The sequence below is a fragment of the Oryctolagus cuniculus genome, chromosome 4 (assembly GCF_051225735.1).
Source record: "Oryctolagus cuniculus isolate XC-2025 breed Fujian yellow rabbit chromosome 4, ASM5122573v1, whole genome shotgun sequence".
Lineage (NCBI taxonomy): Eukaryota > Metazoa > Chordata > Mammalia > Lagomorpha > Leporidae > Oryctolagus > Oryctolagus cuniculus.
This window is the reverse complement of record NC_142870.1, coordinates 45583135-45592851: the sequence shown is the minus strand read 5'-3', so window position 1 is coordinate 45592851 and position 9717 is coordinate 45583135.

Below are 9717 nucleotides of genomic sequence, written 5' to 3'. Positions count from 1 at the left end.
CACAGTGACTCCTGTTGTTGACTTAACAAATTGACACTCTTGTTTATGGCATCAGTAATCACCCTAGGCTCTTGTCATGAGTTGCCAAGGCTATGGAAGCCCTCTGAGTTCACTGACTCTGATCATATTTAGACAAGGCCATGGTCAAAGTGGAAGTTCTCTCCTCCCTTCAGAGAAAGGTACCTCCTTCTTTGATGGTCTGTTCTTTCCACTGGGATCTCACTCGCGGAGATCTTTCATTTAGGTTTTTTTTTTTTTTTTTTTTTTCTCCAGAGTGTCTTGGCTTTCCATGCCTGAAATACTCTCATGGGCTTTTCAGCTGGATCTGCATGCCTTAAGGGCTGATTCTGAGGCCAGAGTGTTGTTTAGGACATCTGCCATTCTATGGGTCTGCTGTGTATCTCACTTCCCATGTTGGATCATTCTCTCCCTTTTTTCTTCTATCAGCTAGTATTTGCAGACACTATTCTTGTTTATGTGATCCCTTTGGCTCTTAGTCCTATCATTACGATCAATTGTGAACAGAAATTGATCACTGGGACTACTGAGATGGCATTGGTACATGCCACCTTGATGGGATTGAATTGGAATCCCCTGGTATGTTTCTAACTCTACCGTTTGAGGTAAGTCAGCTTGAGCATGTCCCGAATTGCACATCTCTTCCCTCTCTTATTCCCACTCTTACATTTAACAGTGATCACTTTTCAGTTAAGTTTCAGCACTTAAGAAGAATTGTGTATTGATTACAGTATTCAACCAAAAGTATTAAGTAGAACAAACAAAAAAAAATACTAAGAGGGATAACATAGTAAGCTGCTCATCAACAGTCAGGGTGAGGGCTGATCAAGTCACCGTTTCTCATAATATTCATTTCACTTTAACAGGTTTCCTTTTTGGTGCTCAGTTAGTTGTCACCTACCAAGGAGAACAAGTGGTATTTGTCCCTTTGGGATTGGTTTATTTCACTCAGCATAATGTTTTCCAAATTCCTAACAGGGATCACTTTTCAGTTAAAATTTAAACACCTAAGAATAATTGTGTGTTAATAACAGAGTTCAACCAATGGTACTAGAACAAAAAAAAAATACTAAAATGGATAAAGTATTACATTGTACATCAACCGTCAGGACAAGAGCTGATCAAGTCACTGTTTCTCATAGTGTCCATTTCATTTCAACGAGTTTCCCCCTTGGTGCTCAGTTAGTAGTCGCCGATCAGGGAGAAAATATGATATTTTTCCCTCTGGGACTGGCTCAATTCACTCAGCATGATGTTTTCCAAATTCCTCCATCTTGTTGCAAATGACCGGGTTTCGTTGTTTTTGACTGCTGTATAGTATTCGATAGAGTACATGTCCCATAATTTCTTTATCCAGTCTACTGTTGATGGGCATTTGGGTTGGTTCCAGGTCTTAGCTATTGTGAATTGAGCTGCAATAAACATTAATATGCAGACAGCTTTTTTGTTTGCCAATTTAATTTCCTTTGGGCAAATTCCAAGAAGTGGGATGGCTGGGTTGAATGGTAGGGTTCTATTCATAATACACATTTTCCATTAGCTTTTTTTGAAAAGCCCTTTTGTGGATGAATTTCACAATTTTTTACAGATTTATTTATTCATTTGAAAGGTAGAGTTACAGAGACATGGGAGGGAGGAGAGAGAGAGAGAGAAAGAGAGAGAGAGAGAGAAAGAGACTTCCATTTGCTAGTGTTCACTCCCCAGATGGTTGCTAAGGCTGGAGCTGCACCAATCTGAAGCCAGCAGCCAGGAGCTTCTTCTGGGTCTCTCAAATGGGTGCAGGGCCATCTTCTACTGCTTTCCCAGGCCATAGCAGAGAGCTGGATCAAAAGTGGGGCAGCCGGGACTTGAACAAGTGCCCATGCTGCATACCAGGGCTTTAACCTACCGCATCGTAGTGCCTGCCCCAAATTTCACAAAATTTTTTGCGCCAAACTTATCTTTTAATTCCAATTTCCCACCATTTTTTGCAGTTTCTGTGTACTTGAAATCTGGTATGTAGGACTTGGAAGTGTGCTACCTTAAGTTAGACATTCATGCATAATAAAGTGTTTTCGAGGAGCAGATGGCTAGATGAGAGGTTAAGACATGCAGGTGCCCAGTGCTTGATTGCTGGATCTGATGCCTGATCTAGCTCCCTGCTAATGCAACTGGGACAGCAGCTGAAGATGGCTCAAGTCCTTGGGCCCTTGCACTCACATGGGAGATGCGGAGAAAGTTCCTGGCTTCTGGCTTCTGGCTCCTGGCTTCAGCCTGACCCAGCACCAGTTGTTGCAGCCATTTGGAAAGTGACCCAGCAAATGGAAGATCTCTTTCTCTGTCTCTTTTTCTCTCTCTCTGTAACTCTGCCTTCCGAATAAATAAATAAATCTTTTTAAAAATTAAAAAAAAAATTTGACTAATATCTTTAAAACATTTAAACATATTAGTCATTAGAGTGAGAGGAGATGTGGAAAGGAGTCTTTATTTTATTTAACTATTTTATTTTTGTGTTCTCTCACCTTTTGTCTAATCTACCAGCCCTTAAAGGGAAATTTATACCAATAAGTTTTTTTAAAAAAATTATTTAATGTATCTAATCTTAACAAAACAACAAAAACAGAGTGAAATTGGTTTAAAATTGACAGTTTTTTCCCCTTATGCCTGTCTAGATTGGCCCAGAGAGATCATAGAATTCTTCTTGAAAGATAACTGCACTCATTTTCCTAAAGAAAAGGAAACCTGTTAAAGTGAAATGAATATTATGAGAAACGGTGACTTGATCAGCCCTCACCCTGACTGTTGATGAGCAGCTTACTATGTTATCCCTCTTAGTATTTTTTTTTGTTTGTTCTACTTAATACTTTTGGTTGAATACTGTAATCAATACACAATTCTTCTTAAGTGCTGAAACTTAACTGAAAAGTGATCACTGTTAAATGTAAGAGTGGGAATAAGAGAGGGAAGAGATGTGCAATTCGGGACATGCTCAAGCTGACTTACCTCAAACGGTAGAGTTAGAAACATACCAGGGGATTCCAATTCACTCCCATCAAGGTGGCATGTACCAATGCCATCTCAGTAGTCCCAGTGATCAATTTCTGTTCACAATTGATCGTAATGATAGGACTAAGAGCCAAAGGGATCACATAAACAAGAATAGTGTCTGCAAATACTAGCTGATAGAAGAAAAAAGGGAGAGAATGATCCAACATGGGAAGTGAGATACACAGCAGACCCATAGAATGGCAGATGTCCTAAACAACACTCTGGCCTCAGAATCAGCCCTTAAGGCATGCAGATCCAGCTGAAAAGCCCATGAGAGTATTTCAGGCATGGAAAGCCAAGACACTCTGGAGAAAAAAAAAAAAAAAAACCTAAATGAAAGATCTCCGCGAGTGAGATCCCAGTGGAAAGAACAGACCATCAAAGAAGGAGGTACCTTTCTCTGAAGGGAGGAGAGAACTTCCACTTTGACCATGGCCTTGTCTAAATATGATCAGAGTCAGTGAATTCAGAGGGCTTCCATAGCCTTGGCAGCTCATGACAAGAGCCTAGGGTGATTACTGATGCCATAAACAAGAGTGTCAATTTGTTAAGTCAACAACAGGAGTCACTGTGCACTTACTCCTCATGTAGGATCTTTGTCCTTAGTGTGCTGTACATTGAGATTTAATGCTGTAACTAGTACTCAAACAGTATTTTTCACTTTATGTTTCTGTGTGGGAGCAAACTGTTGAAATCTTTACTTAATGTATGCTAAACTGATCTTCTGTATATAAAGAGAATTGAAAATGAATCTTGATGTGAATGGAAGGGGAGAGGGAGTGGGAAAGGGGAGGGTTGCGGGTAGGAGGGACGTTATGGGGGGGGAAGCCATTGTAATCCATAAGATGTACTTTGGAAATTTATATTCATTAAATGAAAGTTTAAAAAAAAAGAAGGAAGGATAGTATAAAGCAACTGTTCTTGGTACAAAGAAATCTTGAATCCATTAGCTAAGTCATAATTTTACAAAATACAAGACAAGAATACAGTTTAAGACTAATTATTCCTTTATTAATCTATATTGATTTAAATTTCTCTCTACATTTAGAAATCGGGAGAAAATGTTAAGGGATTGTAATTTCTATAGGTTAGACACTTAAAGGTGCTAAGATCTAATGGATTATTATAGGAAAAGTCATTCTTTCCCCAATGTATACTTTGTTAATTCTGTATAGTCAACCTGAACGCTTTTTAGTCCTTTTCAATATCAATTCTCTAAAACTTAGGAAGGGAAATTCATTGCCTTTGAAAAGAGATTTTTTTTTTTGTAGCTAAGAAACCAGCTATCTTAGCAACACTGTGTTTTCTACCGATGGCAAAGTTGGTATTTAAATGATGCCTTTCTCAAAAAAGATCACTTGGCTAGTAACAATTTAAAAAGTCCTTTGCCAGAAAAATTGAGAACAGATGTGTTAATGTTATAAAAATTGATTTTATATTTTTAGCATTTGGTGGTTTGACACTTTAGCACTGAATAGTAGGGTGACAAATTACTTTTATATCCCATTAATTTCAAACACAATTGTTATTTATTCAAACTGTACAAATTGCAAAAGTTCAGAGTTTTTGTACCTTCTCATGAATTGGACTCTACTGTATACAAGTGCCTTCCATAGCTTCTGTTTCAGGTGTTGTCAGCCTACACACAAGTATCCAGGGTCTCATAGAATTATCACATGAAGGTTCTTAAAATCTTTTGTTTATTTTCATTCATAGTATGTCTTCTGACAATTACATACATCTCGTGTTACGGCATTTTGAACATACAATATAATTCTCTTTCTGTGTTTTTTGCAACTTTTCCACATGTGGTAAAGCTGGCTTCCCACTGGATACATTTATTTATTTTTTTGACAGGCAGAGTGGACAGTGAGAGAGAGACAGAGAGAAAGGTCTTCCTTTGCCGTTGGTTCACCCTCCAATGGCCGCCACGGCCGGGGTGCTGTGGCCAGCGCACCACGCTGATCCGAAGGCAGGAGCCAGGTGCTTATCCTGGTCTCCCATGGGGTGCAGGGCCCAAGCACTTGGGCCATCCTCCACTGCCCTCCCGGGCCACAGCAGAGAGCTGGCCTGAAAGCGGAGCAACCGGGACAGAATTTGGTGCCCCGACCGGGACTAGAACCCGGTGTGCCAGTGCCACAGGCGGAGGATTAGCCTAGTGAGCCGCGGCGCCGGCCTGGATACATTTTGTTTGGCTACTACTATGGAACACAATAAAGTAAGTTTACTAACATAATAAAATATTTTCAGAACTTCTAATACTACAAGTTTAGTCTGGTAAGTACTGTATTGAATGCTAACTTCTCAATTCTGGATGTTCTATTTACAGAGATCATGTACAGATATTTATGTATATCTTCCATTCAACTAAATAGTAACAGATTTTCTGATTAGTGGTCATAAGTCCGTCCCTTCCCCTTCCTCCACCTAATTTTCCTCTGATGATTATTTGGTTGTTTCAGAGACCCAAAGTGGGAACTACTCCACTATTATATTTCACCTCATCACATTATCTTTCTGAATTTATGTAAACTATATATGCAAAGGTTTAAGACTCAAGGTTCTTACATTTTGTCACCAATTATAGTATTTTTTTAGCTTGACCTAAGAAACTAAAATGTCACGAGAAAAATTCTGCCTGGAATATAAATTGGAGGAAAGAGCAAACAATTTAGGAGTCCTTTTAAATAAAAATCACCAATACTTCTTGGAGCTTCACAAGTTGTAATGCTCATCCACTGTGCTAATAGCAGTGGTTAAAACAGTGTGGGGGCAGTTAATATTAGATCACTCAGATATCCTTCAGAAAGCTTCAAGAGCAAGAAAAGTCTGAAAGAAATGGATGAAAGGGAAAACTGTGTAATAGTTGTTAGGCTAATGGAGGATGCTGGCTTGCTTCTTTTCTCTCCAAAACTAAATAAGCTAAATTACTATAGTAGAAGCAATTATGCTTTGTGCCTTCCTCTTTGGAGTGTGTGTTTTTTCCTGAAATAATTGCATTCATCACACATGTGGGATTGATATGGTCACCCAATTTCATTAAAAGCCTCTCTCTCCTGCCTTAGGTACCCTTGGAAACATTGAATGGCTTTGACTCACAGGAGAACTGAAACTTCACATTCTTCCACTTAATCAGTCTCTGAGTAAGTAAACTTGTAAACACACAGACACAGAGGCACACATATGCAACACATACACACTATATATATATATACATATATATGTAACAAATATAGATATACATGTATGAAATTTCTGATAGGTACAATGTATCTCACAAAAAGCAGAAAAAAATGCAAAATGTTGGAGCACAGAAATGCCATATTTTATCTCACATAATATATTAATCCAAGGGTATAACCTGGAAAATTAATGTGCATGGATTCAGGGAAATAATATACCTTAGAATAAAATGGGTATTCATTTTCATTGTATTCACCTGAGTAATTAAAGGATATCAATGCCCAGGCTCCTCTCTGTACCAATTAAATCAGGTCAGTGGAGAGCATTGTTTTTGTTTTTGTTTTTGCTATGTGATCCAGTTTTTTTAACTTTCATTTAATAAATATAAATTTCCAAAGTACAACTTTTGGATTATAGCTTTTTCCCCCATAACCACCCTCCTGCCTGCAACCATCCCATTTCCTACTCCCTCTCCCATCCAATTCACATCAGATTCATTTTCTTCTTCTTCTTCTTCTTTTTTTTTTTTTTTTTTTGGACAGGCAGAGTGGACAGCGAGAGAGACAGAGAGAAAGGTCTTCCTTTACCGTTGGTTAACCCTCCAATGGCCGCTGCTGCCAGCACACTGCGGCCAGCGCACCACGCTGATCCGAAGCCAGAAGCCAGGTGCTTATCCTGGTCTCCCATGCAGGTGCAGGGCCCAAGGATTTGGGCCATCCTCCACTGCACTCCCGGGCCACAGCAGAGAGCTGGCCTGGAAGAGGGGCAACCGGGACAGAATCTGGCACCCCGACCGGGACTAGAACCCGGTGTGCTGGCGCTGCTAGGCGGAGGATTAGCCTATTGAGCCGCGGCGCCGGCCAAGATTCATTTTCAATTATCTTTATATACATAAGATCAGTTTAGTATATACTAAGTAAAGATTTCAACAGTTTGCACCCACACAGAAACACAAAGTATAAAGTACTGTTTGAGTACTAGTTATAGCATTAATTCACATTGTACAACACATTAAGGACAGAGATCCTACATGAGGAGTAAGTGCACAGTGACTCCTGTTGTTGATTTAACAATTGACACTCTTATTTATGACATCAGTAATCACCTGAGGCTCTTGTCATGAGCTGCCAAGGCTATGGAAGCCTCTTGAGTGCGCCAACTCCGATCTTATTTAGACAAGGCCATAATTAAAGTGGAAGTTCTCTTCTCCCTTCAGAGAAAGGTACTGCCTTCTTTGATGGCCCGTTCTTTCTGCTGGGATCTCACTCACAGAGATCTTTCATTTAGGTTTTTGTTTGTTTGTTTGTTTGTTTGTTTTTGCCAGAGTGTCTTGGCTTTCCATGTATGAAATAGAGAGCACTGTTGTATTGGGGGAGCTTTAAAACACTCCAATGACAAAGCCACATTTCAAACCAATCAAACTCATTAAATCCGATGATTCTAATGTTTGAAAATGAAGTACAGATGTAGGATCCAGACATTTGTATTCTTGAAAATCTCTCCAGGATATTCTAATCCAGTTCATTAATTGTGAATCACTAATACAGATCACGAATTCCTGCCCAAACAAACTAACTTCAGGCAAAAGCTGAAGGCAGTCTGGAGCAGAACCAGTAAATCAAGTTGATTTCTGGGTTCAATTTGTGAGATGATTTTGTTTCACATATTTCTAAATTTTATGAATATTCTAAAATATCTGCTACCAACATTTTAAATTATTAGAGTGGGAAACTCAGATTAAAGAGCATTTACTAAGCTTATGACAAAAACCAAAAACCCCATTGCCCATCATAAAAAAAAAAAAACATAAAACAAAAAATAAACCATCCCAGGAAGGCCCTTGAGGATGACTGAAACGCTTTATGCATGAATGGGTCTGTGAATGCAGAGGCGTGGGAAGAGGCATCTGTCATCTCTCTCACATTCCACTCACAATGATGTGGGACTCCAATATTTCTCTTAATATTCTATAATTCCCTTTCCTGTGCATCCCACTGCACCAATGACAATGCAAATGCCTTCTGTATCCCATGTTATTTCAGATCAGAGTTTTACTAAGTGTTCTGCCAGTATATACATTGAATCACTCTCTCTGATTTTTCTCACTTTGTTTGTGGCCTTTTCTAACAGTCCCTGCAAACACCCTTCCAGATCGGCCTACTGCCTAATACCAATACCAGTAGAATACTTTTTATTTTTTGTAGACTTCAGCATCTCATTTGCATGAGTAATAATGATTTCAATCACCAAATAAAATTATGCCTTTTTTTTTAACTTCCTACCTACTGTGTGGAATCACACAGTACAGATGCTTTTGTGATTGACTTCTTTTGTTTAATTTTTTTTTAAAAAAATTTTTATTTATTTGAAAGTCAGAGTTACACAGGGAGAGAAGGAGAGGTAGAGAGAGAGGTCTTCTAACTACTGATTCACTCCTCAGTAAACCCCAAATGCAGGAGCTGGGCTGATCCGAAGCCACGAGCCAGGAGCTTCTTCTGGGTCTCCCGCAATGCAGGGGCCCAAGGACTTGGACCATCTTTTACTGCTTTCCCAGGCCATAGCAGAGAGTTGGATTGAAAGTGGAGCAGCTCAGTCTCGAACCCATATGGAATTCTAACACTTTAGGCGGCGGCTCTACCTGCTATGCCACAGTGCTGGCCCTGTTTAATTTTATAACTGTGGAAGTGATTCACAATTTTACTTGTATCAGTTGCTCTCCTTCTATTGCAATGTAGTATGCCATCATAGAACCTCAGATATATACTCATATGATGGATATTTAGTACATTTCTACTTAGACCATTACACATACAAATTCTCTGAACTTCTCCCTGACTTTTATTTTGGTGGACATGATTTCCTATTTCTCCCAGGTATATACTTTACAGTAGAATTGCTGGGTCATAAAGCAGGAGTATGTTTAGTTTTAGTAGATACTTAGTGTTTTCATAGTAGCTCACCATATTTCTACTCCCCCGAGTTACATACATTGGTTACAATTGATTCGTATTTCAATGTTTGTAGAGTCACCTCATAAGCTCAACCTTTGGATTTCAAACTGTCAATGACATAGTATTTAAACAGATGCAAGATATGGAGAATGAAACATGAATCAAACCCATTTAGATAAAGTAATAGTAAATATATTTGAAGTATTCTGCCATATTTCAATAATATTTTTCTTTTTGTGTCTATAATTATAATCACTACATTTATGCTTATGAAAATGTAATTCAGTAGGTTTTTAATGTAAAAATATATAGTATATTACCATTATATGTTATTGCCTATGGTACAATAGAAATCAAATTTCATTTTAAAGATTTATTTATTTATTTATTTGAAAGGCAGAATTACAAAGAGGCAGAGGCCAAGAGAGAGAGAGAGAGGTCTTCCAACCACTGATTCACTCCCAAGATTGCTGAAGTGGCCAGAGGATGTGCCTATCCAAAGCCAGGAGCCAGGAGCTTCTTCCAGGTTTCCTTTATG